Genomic DNA, 18672 nt, shown 5'->3' with positions numbered 1-18672 from the left:
ATCAGTTTCTCGATTGATTGCTTTCTCATATGTGCCTTGACTGCGGGCCTTCAGCAGACCGAGTGACCCCTTGCTTGGGCCAGCAATCCTGGGTCCAAGCTGGTGAACTTTTTGCTCAAACCAGATGAGCCCATGCTCAAGTTGGTGACCTCGGGGTCTTGAACCTGGGTCCTCCTCATCCCAGTCTGACACTCTATCCACTGCGCCACTGCCTGGTCAGGCTCTTGTAATTTCTTGACTATAAAGGTCTTTTATAGTACTCAAATGACAAAAAAAGTCAAATATATCTCTCTAATCTGTGTCATGAGGGATTATTTGATATTCCTGTTTTCAGAAATAGGAATAAATTTAGTCCACTGAAATCAACTAAACAAGCCATAAGCAGAATGAAGCTGGGATTTGGTATAGAACTCAAAGACAGAAGAGAAAGAATCCAAGAAATAAAGAGAGTCAGGGAACCCACTTATAGAAAGTTATGTGTAGACCAGAAGGAGACAAGAGTGAAGAGAAAAGTTATGTCTTATACCACATTCTGGACTCTGGGTGCTCAGGGTCAACTATGAAGAATGCCTTACTGCATCTGTGCATCCTGCCAAATGCCATGGGCATAAAAGAAAGGGTTATACTTTTGTGCACTATCATCACCCAGAGTTAAACTGTGTTGCAATAATCAACAGCCTCACTTGAAAGCTTGCCATCACAGGGAGCTAAGCACAATATACCACTGCATCCAAATTGCTAATGGAAGAGTGCCAGGGAGTGAGAGAAGATTCAGTTATTATTACCAGTGTGCACTCACTGAGAAAAGATGCCAAATGGAGCCTGTAAGCTTCAAGACTAAGTGTGTCAATGACAAAATAAGAATAACAAATTAGAGTGTCCATTCTTCTAGAAATTTCCTACTAAAAATTTACTTCAGAAGTTTTTAGGGCAATAAAAATATTGAGAGTCAGGATGGGATGAAATAAATTGCAGTTTTCTTATTGTTTTACGTAAATGTTCAATTTAAATAAAAAATAGAATAAAAGAAAGAAATATAATTGTGTTTATTTGGAGATATATATTTATATATGAATATTGTTTCCATATGTCACACAATATTAAAATGTTAACTTAAAATGAATCACAGACACAAATACAATATCTCAGATACAAAACTAATACTACAATCTATCAAGGAAAGCAGTGATAAGTTGCTTAATACAAATTAAAAACATCTTCTCTTTGAAAAATACTGCTAAGAAAAAAATACAAGATAGAGTATATATAGAAAAATATTTATAAATAATATATGTGATATAATACTTATATCTAGAATAGTTTCTAAAATTAAGATTCAGTAATAAGAAAACCAACTATCCAATTTAAAAATGGACAAATTCGGCCTGACCTGTGGTGGCACAGTGGATAAAGTGTCGACCTGGAAATGCTGAGGTCGCCAGTTCGAAACCCTGGGCTTGCCTGGTCAAGGCACATATGGGAGTTGATGCTACCAGCTCCTCCCCACCTTCTCTCTCTCTCTCTCCTCTCTCTCCCTCTCTCTCTCCCTTTCTCTCTCCTCTCTAAAATGAATAAAAAAAGTAAATAAAAATAAAAAAATATAAAAAAATGCTAGTATTTAAAAAAAATAAAATAAAAATGGACAAAGTCTTTGACAAGATGCTACTTCAAAAAATACATACAAATACTTAATGAGCACATGAAATAAGTACAGAAAAAGATGCCCAACAAAATTAATCATTAGAGAAATACAAATTAAAACCACAACATGATATTACTGAATACCTATTAGAATGCTTAAAAGCAAAAGAACTGACCATACCAATTGTTAATGAGCTTTAGATCAACTGAAATTATCATATACTAATGGCGGGAAACTAAAATGGTTCGACCATTTTGGACCACAGTTTGGCAGTTTTTAAGAAAGTTAAACATACATAGACTATATACCTTCTGTTTTTACCCAAGAGGAATATATATACAATGACCTGTACATTTTATTATGTATTTATAGTTTGATTTGTCATTACCAGAAACTAGCTCAAGCATCCACCAACAAGTGAATAGATAAACACACTATGGCTTATCCATAAAATGAAAAGCCCTCTTCTCCCACACCAACCCCAGTGAGGAACTCTAAAACTCATAGTCATCCCTCGCTTGATCATGACTTCCTCTGAAAAACCATTTATTTTTCAAGGAAGAACTGAATTCCCTCTCACTTTCTATATATCTATTGAGAAAACTACTACTATGATTCTTATATTGAATACAAATATGTGTGTAGCCTACTATCCTTTAAACAGGAACAGGAAACACATCTTTTATATTTGTATTCCCAACATGTAGGTAGCACAGGGCCTTGAGGTTTGTAGGTGTTTTCATTAATTAAAAAATTCATTTGAAATGACCATTGTTCTATCCTAAAACTGGAACAAGGAAGACAAGTAGGAAAGCAGAATTTACCACCAGAATTTACAGTTGAGGGCACACATTTCTGTAAGTGATGGAAATTCAGTAACAGATTTGATAATTCTTTCTGTGGCTGCTTTCATTCCAGCCTGAGTGTCTCAGTTCTTAATTCACTCCAATGTGACCCTGTGTTTAGATGGGTAACAGTGCTTTTCTATTATACTTATTTCTAAAAGTTTTACTGAATACTCCTTTTTTCCTACTTCTATCACTTCTGCTTTATCAGTTATATAAGATAAAAGAAGAAAGCCTCAAATTAGTAACTAAACAAAGGTTTCCAGATATAAACCTCCTGAATACTAAATTTGTGGAGTAAAAATACTAGGTCTAGAGCTGATTTAAGAGATTAAATAAAATTTAAACATAGTTCATGAAAGCTTCAAGTAGGTATCTTTACTCTTATAACAAGCTTGCAATTCTGTTTTTGAAATGCAAATCTAAAGCTGAGCATTTTCACAGAAACTGTGGTTTAAGATGTATATATCAAGAATATTCATATTTCAAAAATCTTACAATAATGTGATAATAAGTTACTCAGCAACCTTAATCTTTTGCATTTTTAAAAAGCTGAGCAAAAGCCTTCTGTTTATGAAAAGCACTCTTTTCTGTGAAAAGGGTACTAAAATATTTAAGAAAGAGAAACCAACATCTGATTGAGAATCATATGTACTAACTGGTAGCTTTAAATATTTCAAGTTTGCAGAAAATTGGATGAAAAGATGATAATATGTTTATAGATACTAGAATACACAGTATTATGTCAAGAGATCAGAGTATTCATGAAATCACTCATTGCACGATACCCCACTAATTCTTAAATTTGTGATATTAGATATATATATAAAGTGTTCTTTGATGTATTACCTGATAAAGAACTGTGAAACTTGGAAAAGAAATATATATATATATATATATATATATATATATAAAATTACCATTTTGGAAGATGTAGATGGTAAATGATAGGAAAGTGATTATGAGTTTATAAAACTGATTTCATCTCATTGTACAAGATTACTGTTGGAAGTAGAAAGTTTTATCAAAGAAACATAGTCTTATTAGGAAACTAAAAATGTATAAACAAATTCTCTCTACAAGGAAGTGAAATCATTGTTTGTCTGAAAGAGCCAGTTCGTATTGTCTATCTCTCCTCTATAAAATGAGAATAATGAGTACCTATATAATTGAGTTTGGTATTATTTATAAAATACTTAATATGCCTGACCATGTGGCAGTGCAGTAGGTAGAGCATTACCTTGGATGCTGAGGACACAGGTTCAAAACTCCAAAGTCACTGAATGTGGCCTTATCTGGTTTAACTATGAGCTCACCAGCATGAGTACCTGGTCACTGGCTTGAGCATAAAACCGAAAACATGACCCCATGATCGCTGGCTTGAGCCCAAAGGTTACTGGCTTGAAGCTCAAGGTTGCTGGCTTGAGCTCAAGGTAGTTTGCTTGAGCAAGGAGTCACTGGCTTGGTCAGGGCACATATGAAAAAGCAATCAATAAAAAACTTAGGTACAGTGACTATGAGTTGATGTTTCTCATCGCTCTCCTTTCCTGTCTGTCAGTCCCTGTCTATTCCTCTCTCTCTTGTTAATAAATAAATAAATAAATAAATACTTAATGTAATGGTAACACGTGTTAGTCACTCTGGTTTTTAATATAAATAAAATAAATAAAGCAACAATGTTGAATCTCCAATTGAAATTACTTATTATTTACACTAAAATAATACTAGAAATTATAACTGAAATAAGGGATTGTTTAATATTTTATAGTTTTTGATAATCTCAAAACATATGATTCAACATGAAAATCGATTCTTATGTATTAAATCTGTTTTCCGGCCCTGGCCGTTTGGCTCAGCGGTAGAGCGTCGGCCTGGCATGAGGGGGACCCGGGTTTGATTCCCGGCCAGGGCACATAGGAGAAGCGCCCATTTGCTTCTCCACCCCACCCCCTTCCTCTCTGTCTCTCTCTTCCCCTCCCGCAGCCAAGGCTCCATTGGAGCAAAGATGGCCTGGGCGCTGGGGAGGGTTCCTTGGCCTCTGCCCCAGGCGCTAGAGTGGCTCTGGTCGCGGCAGAGCGATGCCCCGGAGGGGCAGAGCATCGCCCCCTGGTGGGCAGAGCGTCGCCCCTGGTGGGCGTGCCGGGTGAATCCCGGTCGGGCGCATGCGGGAGTCTGTCTGACTGTCTCTCCCTGTTTCCAGCTTCAGAAAAATACAAAAAAAAAAATACATAAATCAGTTTTCCTCTAACATTAATTGTTTCGACAAGACTTTGATGAAAGGGTTTTAGGCTAAGTTTAACAGACTAAGTTTAGACAACAATGATAAATATGAGTATTAAGAATTGATTCTTGGTCAGATAGCTCAGTTGGTTAGAGCATCGTCCTGATATGCAGAGGGTGCTCGTTCTATCTCTGGTCAGGGTACACACAAAAATAAGTCAATGTTTTTATCTATGTCTCTTTCTTTCTTTCTTTCTTTCTTTCTTTCTTTCTTTCTTTCTTTCTTTCTTCTTTCTCTCTCTCTCTCTCTCTCTCTCCTCTCTAAAATGAATAAATAAAAATCTTTAGAAGTAATGATTTATGCACAGTATTGTAAATATAGACAGTAGTGCATTATAATCATCAAACTTGCTAAGAGACTAGATCTCAATTATTCCCACCACAAAAAAGAAATAATGATGAAGTATAATAAAGTAACTATTGATACAATTTCAATCATATTATAATATAGAAATGTATCAAACCAATATGTACAGTTTTTTACACACTGCTTATGCAAATGTATTTTAGTTAAAAAGAGTTTTATATGCAGAGTATTTTGAGATGAATGTTATCTCAGAAAGTGGAAGTGATAACTTCTATAATGCATTTAGAGAAGTGTTTTAAACACTTATAATGATAATGTTTATTAACATTGCTATGATGAAAACAATGTCTAATTAAAAAGTTGAGGCTTATGGAATAATTATTACCTTGAAGTTAAATGCAAACTTGAGTCTAGTGACAAAAAACACCTCTAGAATATGTGATTTAGACAGTCTAGTATAGATTAAAAGGTAGCTGAGGTCAGAGGTGGGGGAACCTAGTATAAGTCCTTATCTTCCTTCAGTTTTATTAAGTCATAAGTAGATCAAGCAGATGGTAAACAGTCAACCTGATTGATTGACCAGAAGAAATTGGATGAAAACTTAAACTAGTTTGCAAAAGAAGACAATCTAGATTTGAGTACAAAGACCAACAAATCACAGGAGAATACAAAAGCAGTTGTAACTAAGTAAAAGGCAGGGCACATCTCTGAAGAACAGCAGTTATTTCTTTTAATAAAAGATTAGATGACTAAAGAATATGCCAGCCAAAATTTATAAGTGGAAGATTTATAAAAATGATAAATATAAAATACAGTGTGTTCGTAAAGTCATGGTGCACTTTTGACCAGTCACAGGAAAGCAACAAAAGATGATAGAAATGTTAAATCTGCACCAAATAAAAGGAAAACCCTCCCAGTTTCTGTAGGATGATGTGGCAGCACATGCGCAGATGATGACCTAACACTGTGTATACAGCGGAGCAGCCCACGGCTATGCCAGTCGAGATGTGGACGGTACAGAGGAAAGTTCAGTGTGTTCTGTGGCTCACTAAATTCAAATCCGTGACCAAACTGCAACGTGAATATCGGCGCGTTTATAATGAAGTGCCACCGCATAGGAATAACATTCCTCGGTGGGATAAGCAGTTGAAGGAAACCGGCAGTTTGGTGGAGAAACCCCATTCTGGTAGGCCATTAGTCAGTGACCAGTCTGTAGAGGCTATACAAGATAGCTACCTAAGGAGCCCTAAAAAATCTGTGCGTGAGCCCACATCGAACTGCACTGAATAGGTATGAAACTGGGAGAGTTTTCCTTTTATTTGGTGCAGATTTCACATTTCTGTCGTCTTTTGTTACTTTCCTGTGACCAGTCAAAGTGTACCATGACTTTACGGACACACTGTATATATTAGGTAACTACTATGTAACTGGAAATATAAAGAATTTTGAAAAAGACAACAACCATGTACTCATATGTAAAATATAATATAAAAATAATGAAACATATATATATACTATATATATAACAAATATATATATAAATAATATATTTTATTTTATTTAATCTTTATAACATCCAAAATTAAACATTTTATTTGTTTCTCAAATGAGAAATTTGTAGCTCTATGAAATGCACAATTTTTCTAAAATCATATTTAATATTTCACAGAAATGTTATTTGACTATAAATGGCTATGATATCAATATAGGGTAATTAAGCATACAGTCATTTTAGATAAGTTTCCAAATCAGTTTGAATATTTGAAACAAAATAGTAAAGAAAAGAGCAATATAGAATTATGCTGAATTCATGTATTATGTTGTAATTATGCATATTTAAGTATAAAATAGGTTTATATAGACTAGAAAATGTGAACATAAAAAAATGGTCACCATGTTTTTAGTAGACAATAAAACATGATCCCAAGTTTTTGTAAGGTTATTTTTGTATTTTTCATATTTTCTAATTCAACTATGCTTAAAAATACATGCAAACTTTCTAAAGAATAGAAATTGATACACTGATTTTCTTGGTTAATTTATAGCTATTAAAAAGTAATGAACAGCTTTTCCAAAAAAAAAAAGCCCATCAGTATTATATTTATTAGAAATATAAGAATAATGCTAAATTATTAAACACCTAACCTTTTTTTAATTTTAGGAATGTTACAAAAATAATTCAATAATAATTCAATGAAATGAATAAAAATAAAGTTCTTAGGGTAAATGTTACCAGAACAACATTGATCAGCTGACCTAATGTGGCAGAAAAATATTAATTTAACAACTGATACCAGAGTATTCCAAGGGGAGAAATTCCATTTGTTTATATAAATAATGAAATGTGCAGCCCTGGCCGGTTGGCTCAGCGGTATAGCGTCGGCCTTATGGAGGACCTAGGTTCGATTCCCGGCCAGGGCACACAGGAGAAGCGCCCATTTGCTTCTCCACCCCTCTGCCGCGCTTTCCTCTCTGTCTCTCTCTTCCCCTCCTGCAGCCAAGGCTCCATTGGAGCAAAGATGGCCCGGGCGCTGGGGATGGCTCTGTGGCCTCTGCCTCAGGTGCTAGAGTGGCTCTGGTCGCAACATGGCAACGCCCAGGATGGGCAGAGCATCGCCCCCTGGTGGGCAGAGCGTCGCCCCTGGTGGGCGTGCCGGGTGAATCCTGGTCGGGCGCATGCGGGAGTCTGTCTGACTGTCTCTCCCTGTTTCCAGCTTCAGAAAAATGAAAAAAAAATAATGAAATATGCTTTGTAGAGAATAAATATTTTAATATTATGGTCATGGATGGAAGAAGATGCTGATGTCATAACTAAATAAGTCTCTTAATTGGAATAACAAGACAACATAAAAAGATATTTAGATAATGAGTAATATTGATACAAATGAAAAGATGAACCAACTTGTTTAGTAGACTGAAACTTGTTATCAAAAGTGAGTGAAGGAAAGAAAAGTAACCTATAAATCATTCTTTATTTATTTATCATTATTGTGATTATTATTCATTCATATATTTATCTTAAAGTGTATTTTGAAAATAATTGTTTCCCAAGCATAATAAAATTAGGTTAGAGTTACTAAATACTCTCAAGGGTCATACTTTGTGTGGGTAGTAGGAGGAAAAAAGGTTAAAAACAATAAAGTAGAAAAATAGATTAAATTTATTCAGGATGAGAAAAAGTAATATGAACTAATCAATAAAAGTCATCTTGCATTGAGTAGATGGAAGAGTGAGTCTTCATTAGAATAAACAGTAAAGGGTTGTGTTATTTTTAATATTCACAGGAAAAGCTAAATGATAAGAAATGAAGCTCTCTGGAAGGAGATAATCCCAAGACCTATGTTTGGAAAGCCTTGGGGTCTGTGTTTGAAAATATTTTGGAAATTTTTAGCAAATGTGACACTCCTTGTGGGAAGATTTATAAAGATTCATCTAGAGAGATAGCAGCATTGCCTTCAGTGATAATGTCATTGAATTTTATTCCAAGTGTAAATGAAATAAAATGAGAGTTTTGTCATGAAACTGAATCTGTTATGGATCTTCAATTAAAAAAAATCTTTATTAATAAAATGTATGTTCGATCTGAAAGTTCTTCTTCTTGAGGAGGGGATTACTTATGACATCATTAAGAAGGAAGAACTGTGTAACCCATTGACTCTACTTGAGGATTAAAATAAAATATTCTAAGACATAAAAAATTTATAAAAAATTAATAGATACTAAAAATTTACCCCAGAACTGCTATGCACATTAGATTTTCTAGGTTGGGTGGTACACTTAAAGGTGACATATATAATGACTATCTTGTGTTTTCTATTTTAAGTAGCTTGAAATAAGGTACTGATGCCAAATTACAAAATATACAGAAATTGCTTTAATTTTTTATTATAAGTATTAATTTTAAGAAGATATAAAATGTATAATTAAGTAATACCCTCTATATGAAACTTTTAGGCCTCAACAGGACTGAAATAAAGTCACCTGACATCATACATAATGTTGATAATATTTTCTGGTTGTGTCCATGGCTATTCACACTAAGACTTCTACTTATAAAACTATTTCAGTTAAGATCCAGTTGACTACAAGTAACAGAATGACAGATAATAGTGTCTCCGATATTAAAATAATTATTTAACAAAACATAGAGTCTAAAAATAGGTGGTGCTGTGAGTGGTTCCATAAATCAAAAATACTATAAAGAACCCAACTCTTTTCACCTTTCCATCTGCATTTTTAACGTGTTACATTTTTTTTTTCATAACCACAAGGTACTGCCATCGCTTTAGTAATGTCTTCAGAGACCCATTAGGAATAAAGACAACAGGCCCTGTGAATGTCCCAGGTTCGATTCCCGGTCAGGGCACACAGGAGAAACACCCGTCTGCTTCAACACCTTTCCCCTTCTACTTTCTTTCTTTCTCTCTCTTCCCCTCCTGCAGCCAAGGCTTCATTGGAGCAAAGTTGGCCCAGTTGCTGAGGATGGCTCCATGGCCTCTGCCTCAGACACTAGAATGGCTCCAATTGGAAGGGAGCAATGCCCCAGATGGGCAGAGCATCACCCTCTGTTGGGCATGTCCAGTGGATCCTGGTCAGGCACATGCAGGGTCTGTCTCCACCTCCTCTGCTTCTCGATTCAGAAAAATACAAAAACAAAACAAAACAAAAAACAACAAACAAATAAAAAAAAGACAATCAAAGGAATTTCTTCCCACCTATTTCTATTTTTATCAAGGAACAAAATATTTTTCCATAAGGCATCCAATACTATATCTTACCTCTCTGATTGAATAGAACTAAGTAGTACCAGATCCAGTGCTGTAATCAGAGGCAAAATGAAAACATTGTTGTGCTCTGCTTAGATCCTTCTTTGGGGCTGGTCATTTTGACACCTAAGCAAAATCAAGAATCAGTCAAGAAGAGAGAGTGACAGAAACCAACAGATTCTGCAACAGTAATGGGGAAAAAAAAGAAATTATTCTAAAAAAGAAATTATTAACTTATTTAGAAAAAGATAAAATGTGATTTTCTAAAGAATTGGGAGAGTATTTTATTTCTTCTTCTTCTTCTTCTTCTTCTTCTTCTTCTTCTTCTTCTTCTTCCTCTTTTCCAAGTTGAGAGGAGTGGAGATAGAAAGACAAATTTCTGCATGTGCCCCAACCAGGATCCGCCCTACAACTCCCATCTGGGACTGATGCTCTACCCCTCTGGAGCCATTCTTTCAACTAAGCTATTTTTAGTGCATGAGGTGAAGGTTCCATGGAGCCAGCCTTCGAGCCTGGGCACAATGTGCTCAATCAAAGGATGGCTGTGGTAAGGGAAGAGAGAGAGAGAGAAAAAAAAAGGAAGAGGGCAGAGGGAGAAGCAAATAGTCACTTCTCCTGTGTGCTCTGACCAGTCATTGACCTGGGACATCCACACGCTCAACTGATGCTCTACTACTGAGCCAACTATCCAGGGTGAGAGTATTTTCAATAAACATGAATATCTTATTGAGCATAATGCTTAATAAAAACCTACAATACTGCTCTTTTCAGGGAAAGAAATAATAAGGAGATTAAGATCATCCAATAGAAAATAATGAGTGGAAAACTCTTTGTACAACTCTACAATGTTTTGATATGTTCAGGGAAAAAGAAATTTTTGACATATATTGTTATTATTAGATATTATTTATAGGATTTTTAATGAATAAAAAACCAAAATAACAGGAAAATAATAGCAAGGTATCTGAAAAACAGCATAATTCAAAATTGACAACAATATTGGAATGGTATAATCTAAAATTCTGACATCAAATGTTGATGAAGATGTGTAGTAGCAGCATCTATCATTTACTACTGGTGGAAGTAAAAACGGGCAAGCCACTTTGAAGGACAACTTTGCCGTTTCATATAAAACTAAACATACTCTTACCATACAACCCAGCAATTATGCTCCTTGGTATTACCCAAATGAGATGAACATTTATGTTAATATAAAAACCTTCAAAATGTATGTCTATAGCAGTTTTTTCCATTTGCCAAAACTTAGAAATAACTTAGATGTTCTTTGGTAGGTGAATTGTATACCCACACAATGGAATATTATTCAGTGGAAAAAATGAACTATCAAGCCATGAAAATATATGAAGAAAATTTAAATGCATATGACTAAGTGAAAGAAACCAACCATAAAACCTACAAACTGTATGTTTCTAACTATGCGAAATTCTGGGAAAGGCAAAATTTCTGAGACAGTAATAATATTAATGCTTACTAGTGGTTTGTGTGGAAGGAGGTAGAGCATAAGGTGTTTTTAGTTGAAACTATCCTGTATGATACTATAGTAGTGGATAAATGTCTTCCTATATTTTCCAAAAAAACAATAACATGCAACACCAAGAGTAAATGCTAATTTAAACTATGGACTTTGAGTTATAATGATGTGCCAATGCTGGTGTTCCGATTTTCACAAATTTAGCACTCTGATAAGTGTGTGAGGGCAGGAGAAATATGGGATCTATGTGCTTTATACTATTTCTATTTTATTGTGAACCTAAAACTGCTCAAAAAAAGATGATTCAAATTTTAATTTTTGTAAGAAATTTAAAAAATATTACTCTTCAAAACTATTTCAAATTTCATGCTGGCTTAGGCTGAGCATTTAGAGCATTTATACACATTTAATAGTATGAGGTAGAAACTAAATTTATATATTAAGAGGATCAATATTTAACAAAATCATTACCAAGATTAAAAATTTACATAAGTTATCAACATTAGAAATGTATGCAATCTACTATCAAAATTAAGTTAGTATGATCAACTAAAATCAGGTGTCAAGCATTTGAAAAAATTAGTGAAATAAAACAGATAAAGAGTATCATAGTAGTCTTTATGACAACCAAGTACTTAATTGTTGTGTGGTGATGTGTGCGCATTTGTGTTTATTTGTTTATGCATATATACACAAAGGTCAAGGAACAAATCAAGTTCTTAGAAACCAGGTCTCACTCTTGCTAGTATGTAATCATATCGGTTTCAGGTGTACAATTGTATAATACATCATCTGTATATTTTATTATGTGTTTATCACTTTATGGCAAGTCTCTTTCTGTCACAATTTATGCTCCCTTTACCCTCTTCTACTTCCCTGCAACCCATTTCCTTGTGGTAATCAGCAAACTTCTGTCTGTGTCTGTAATATTTTTCTTTGTTTTCTTCCCCTTTTTCACCAAGTCTCTTACCACCCCCCTTCTAACAACCATCACTCTGTTTTGTGTATCTGAGTCTGTTTCTATTTTGTTTGTTCATTTTGTTTATTAGATTCCACATATAAGTAAAATAATATAATACTTGTCTTTCTTAACAGGTTATTTCACTTAGCATAATACTCTCCAGCTATTATTAAAAAAAGAATTTAGAATTTATTGAAAGTTATTATTTATTAAATCAATGACAAGAGTATTAAGTCAAGCTTAGGAAATATGTAAGAATTAAGGTTATATCTTTAAGGAATTATGATATAAATAGGTCACCGCTCTTATTTTGGCACTCTGGTACCTGACATTATTACTGACGTAAATTCCAAATAATCTAATTTTATGACTTTGTGCCACTTGCTCAAGTTTTAAAACACTGAGAAAGAATTAAAATTAAAATAATTGAAAAATGGCATTTCAATCCCCAGGTTAGTGTTTGAAGTGAATGGAGAGATCTGTAGGAAAGAAAGGATGCCCTGGAACTGGCGTGTCACAATAAATTAGAAGACAGAGAAGTATAAGCCAATAGCCTAATTAAATAGCTCGGATCTCTCTAGATTAAAGCCTTCTTAAATGTATATGACAATGGGAGATGTCAATAAAACTACTTTCACAAATAAAAAAAAAGTAGGTATTGTTTAAAATTTATATCTTTGGACAATCAAGCATATAGATAGATGAGAACATTACAAGTTTGAAATACTATTTTATTTTATTATTTATTTATTTATTGTATTTTTCTGAAGCGAGAAGTGAGGAGACTTCCCCAAGCACCCAACTGAGAACCACCCGGAAGATCACTAAGTAATAGTGATGCTCTACCCATCTGGGACATTGCTCCATTGCAACTGAAGCCATTCTAGCAGCTGAGGCAGAGGCCATGGAGCCATCCTCAGCACTCGGGCCAACTTTGCTCCAGTGGAGCCTTGGTTATGGGAGGGGAAGAGAGAGATAGAAAGTAGAGGGGGAAGGGTGGAGAAGCACATAGGCATCTCTTCTGTGTGCCCTTGCCAGGAATCGAACTGGGACATCCACATGCCCAGCTGATGCTCTATCACTGAACCAACCAACCTGGGTCTGAAACACTGTTTTAAATGGAAATTTAATTATCTGCATGTCCAATTTTATCAGATTTAATATGTTTGAAGATTCCAAGGGCAACTTGGAGATGCTTCAGAATCTGGAGAGATTGGGCTAAGAGGCAAAAGAAGCAGAATTCCAGAGACTTCCATTTTAATTAGAGCCTTTTATTTTACATTTTGTCATTGGAAGTCTTCATAAAATTATTTTTACAAAAGCATTTTGAGGCTACAAAATTTGAAAATCAGTGATGTATAGAATAGCAGTTTCTAACTAAACCCTTAAGAAACAATTATGTATATAAATAAATTTTTTTGTATAAGAAAATGATTCTTGCCCCAGCCAGATTGGTTGGTTGGTTAGAGCATCATCCTGAAGAGAAGAGGTTGCTGGTTCAATCCCCAGTAAGGGTACTTAAAGGAATAAATCTGTTCCTGTTTTCTCTCTCTCTCTCTCTCTTCATTCCTCTCTCACTAAAGTTAGTAAATAATAATTCTTAAAAATTACTCTTTTTTCATATAAGCTACTTAGAGTGCTTAGATGTAAAATACTTTGCTAGCACTTTTTGTAAGCTATGTAATTTAAACAAGATTTTATTCTTTATAAACAGAAATATATATGTATAGTGATTTTAAAATTGTGTTTTATATGTTTAAAACCTTTTGGAATAGGTTATTTTTGCCATTTAATCTTCATTCAGTCAAATACTCTTATCTATACTAATCCATAAAAGCTTTGTTGCAGTTGGGTTGAAATAAGATGACTAACTGACTAGTGGGATCAATATTATCCCCCTACTGTATCTACACCAGTGAAATCTGTTTCACTGGTGTAATACAGTAGCTCTGTCAGCAAGTTTATACTTTCTTTTTTTTATGTATGTGTGTGACAGACACAGAGAGAGATAGAGAGAGAGAGATAGGGACAGACAGATAGGAAGGGAGAGATGAGAAGCAACAATTCTTCACAATTTTTTATTGCAGCACCTTAGTTGTTCATTGATTGCTTTCTCATATGTGCCTTGACTGGGACAGGTGGGGGAAGGGGGGCTACAGCAGATAGAGTGATCCCTTACTCAAGCCAGCTACCTTGGGCTCAAGCTGGTGAGCCATGCTCAAACCAGATGAGCCCGGACTCAAGCTGATGACCTCAGGGTTTCAAACCTGGGTCCTTCACATCCGTCTGACTCTCTCACTGCACCACTGCCTGGTCAGGCAAGTTTATGCTTTCTTCAAAAGTGCATTAACTGCTATGTGGTATGTGCTATAAGTATTGTAATTCTAAAACTCCCACATTCTCTTAAGCCAAGACAGAAATAGATTTTTACAACATTCCTGTTATTGGCAACAAATTGCTATCACTTTCTCTTAACAGCTATGAATCACTTATAGTCTGCAGTCACTAACCAAAAAGAAAAAAAAAAGAAAAAAGAAAAAGGCAATTACAAGGTATATAGAAGTTAGAGAAATGTCTTTCTATCTATCTTATCTTTTCTTTAGTTCCAATCAATGTAACTAGGCACAATTTTGGTGGATTTAATTTCTCAGTTTGCATTTCTATGTACTTAACCTGGATATCAATTCCTCTAGGTTTATTCTTTGCTTCTAATTTTTTGTATTAGTTCTAATCCTGGATAATAAGAAGTACTTTGACAACTATTTAATTTTTTTGTGTTTTAGCACCATTCAAACCTTCAATTAAAAGGTTTTAGCTTTCGAGGTTGCTATCTGTGACCCATCTAACTTCTGTTTCCAATCAGATTTATTTTGTATATTTTCTCACATAATACAATCTGCTTTTTGTCTTACTTTTAGCTTATGAGAGTTGGCTGGCCTATACAATACATTTGCAACTTCTATCTTTTGACTATTGCCTTTATCTTTCCTTTATCTTTAACCTTGTGATACAAGTATGGTGATGCCTACAGATACAGAACTGTTCTTACAAGAATGAGGAAAAGTGCTACATGCTAAGAAAAATGGAATAAAAGGCTAAAAGGAGTTAGGGTCACTGAAGACATATGGAACTGCTATAACTGGTCTGGACAGCCTTCCTTTATAAAGCTTATGTAACAGAAATAAATTACTGTTTGATGGAGTCAAATTACCTGTTCATACAGCTTAATGTATGATATTTCTAATTGATTTGGTAACTGCAGGTATTGATTTATTATAGAAGTCAGAAATTGAGATAAAGACAGATATGTGAAATGATGTATAAGTTTATATTTATTCTACTTTTTCTTATGTTGCTACAAATTAGTACCAATTTCCTAAATTAAAAACTATATTCAATTTAGCTATATTAGTAAAATAGTATTTGACCTAATAAAATATTTTAAGCATATTAACAAAAATTAGTTGATTTTTATCAATTATATGAATTGTCATCACCTGACTTATTCTGGAAATTTTGAAATTTATGTATGTGCGTTGTGGGAGAAAGGTTGTATGTATGGAGTCTGAATCAGATCTGCACAACATCACCTAATTCTTAAAATCCAGCCCTGGAAGGAGAGAGAAACATAAAGCAATCACATACTTTCTGCTGAAGAAAGAAGTCAAGTAAGATTTGTAAATGATACAACTTGTCAGTCCTAGACTTTATAAGGGGACAGATATAATAACTTATTTTAAAACAGTCTAAATAATTAAATTGTTACAGGTTTTCATCTTGTAAAACTGAAACTCGTTACTCATTAAACACTAACTTCCTATTCTTTCTTTCCCCTAGTCCCCAGGAAACCACCATTCTACTTTCTGTCTATGATTTTGACTACCTTATATACTTCATAAAAGTGAAATCATATTGTATTTGTCTTTTTGTGCCTGGATAAATTCACTGAGCAGACTCACCTTAAATTTCTTTCATATTATAAAATTTGTCAGAATTTATTTATTTTTTAAAGCTGAATAGTATTCCATGTGTATATATAAATTTTGTATATATCAATATATCTGCTTATCCATTCATCCATGGAAGGACACTTGAAACTGCTTCTTCATTTTACTACTGCAAATAACACTTATGAAGATGAGTGTAAAAATAACCAATTTTCAATTATTTTAGGTATATACTTAGAGTAAAATTGCTGGATCATGTGATAATTCTATTTTAGTTTTTTGGGAAGTGTCAGTATTTTCCACAACAGCTATATTACTTCATATTTCCACCTACTGTGCACAAGTGTGCTAGTTTCTCCACATCCTCACTAACGTTTACTTTTTTTAAAAAAAATTTTATTTTATTTATTCATTTTAGAGAGGAGAGAGAGAGGGAGAGAGAGGGGGGGGAAGAGCTGGAAGCATTAACTCCCATATGTGCCTTGACCAGGCAAGCCCAGGGTTTCAAACCAGCGACCTCAGCATTTCCAGGTCGATGCTTTATCCACTGCGCCACCACAGGTCAGGCTAACATTTACTATTTTAATAGTAGCTATCCTAATGGATGTGATTGTTTTGACTTTATTCTTAATTCAAAAAGGTACTCTATGAGTTAATGTTTTATGTAAAATGAAAATTTGTTTTATATAAAGAATTATACATAAGAATTAACACTGAAGTTATTTTAGTAATGAAAATAATTATATTGATATATTCATTTCTTTTTCTATGTTGGCAAAAATGACCACAAATTTCCCAATGTAAAAACATATAGATATTCAATGTTAGATGTAGTAGTATAAATATACTTCCAATTCACTAAACATTTTTTAATACATTAACAATGATCTATAGACTGATCTTATTGCAATGTCTCAAAAAAAAAAAACACTTGGAAAGACAGCATATGATATACAAATTTAGCTAACCTCAGAAAGAAAATAATTAAAACTATGTGAACTATGTTTTCTGGAATTAAATATATTTAATTTAATATGAATTAAGTGAAAAAGTGAAGAAATGCCTATTAAGGAAACAATCAAGTCCTTGGTATATGTTATTGATAAGCACAGAAATATAGTAACAAAATATATAAACAATAAAAGATGAAAGTGATGTTGAGTTTTTATTGATGTTCTGTCATAGAAAGTTTAGGCCACTAGTAGCAGAGTATATTATAAAAGATTAAAGTAATGCTGAGTTTTTGTTGATATATTTTCTGTCATAGGAAGTTTAGGTCATTGTTTTTCCAGCACCTCAAGTGGGAAAATAAATACCTTCTAGGCAAATAAAGGTTCTGCAGGCCAAGGTAATTTAGTATCTGCTCTGGCAGATGACATCTGCAATTTTTCATCCTCTCTGAGACCATTTGAACAGCTGTCCTTGTGTGCTTAAATGTTATTAAAATACCTTTTTGGAAGTGTTTACCTGAAAGCTATAAAAAAAGTGAGATGTCTTCTCAATTCCAGAGAAATTCAATTTAATAAAGTTGATTTTAAGCTCTATTACACCCCCACTGTATTTCTCTATTGTTTCAGATAGGGGGAATGAATGTCTCTGTTGGAAAACAGATCTACGGTGTCAAAAGACAGTCTTTGGATTCCTGTCATCCTAACTGTGAAAATAATTCATAGGTAATCTTTAAAGCCACCGTAATAAAATACAGAGACCCTTCAGGAATAAGAGACAAAGTAAAAACACATCTGAGTTTTTGATAATATTTCAACAAAAGTAATTTTTGTTCTCCTTGAAAACACTCATTTTGTGATTTTCCTCAGCCTGGAGCTGTTTCCCATTAGAAATTAGAGTGAAAATCTAGCTTACTGTTTAAGATTTGTTCCAAAGACATTTTTTTTTAACATGGCCTATATTATCTTACCCTTTGTGCCACTCCCTTACTCCTTCTTACACTATTCTTTTTTTCCTATAATATTTCTGCCCTTCTAACCCAATGATTTACTTACATTTTAATTATCTAATCTCCTCTTGTAAAATGTAGTTCACAAGGGCAAATGCTCAATAAATATCTGGAGACTTAAAGAGAGAATGAGTAATTAATAATTCAATAAATAATTTGTATTTAGTATGTGTCAAGTTCTGTTCAAAGCACTAGGAAGAGATATTTACTCTGCCTTTCATGCAAGAATATTTCTAATGAGAAATATAACTACTAGGTAAATTATTATGAATGTAATCAATAAATATGAAACATGATAGGGATTATTAAAGAGTATAATATTACATTATCTGTTACAAAGAAGTTCTGCTAAGGAGTAGAGCTAACATTCTTTCATCACAGGTGAATAAATGTTTTTAAAAAGTTTAAGCAAAGGCCTGACCAAGCGGTGGTGCAGTGGATAGAGCATTGGACTGGGATGCGGAGGACCCAGGTT

This window comes from Saccopteryx bilineata, chromosome 6 (genome assembly GCF_036850765.1).
Source record: "Saccopteryx bilineata isolate mSacBil1 chromosome 6, mSacBil1_pri_phased_curated, whole genome shotgun sequence".
Classification (NCBI taxonomy): Eukaryota; Metazoa; Chordata; class Mammalia; order Chiroptera; family Emballonuridae; genus Saccopteryx; species Saccopteryx bilineata.
The sequence above is the reverse complement of the archived record's forward strand: the minus strand, read 5'-3'. Positions refer to the sequence as shown.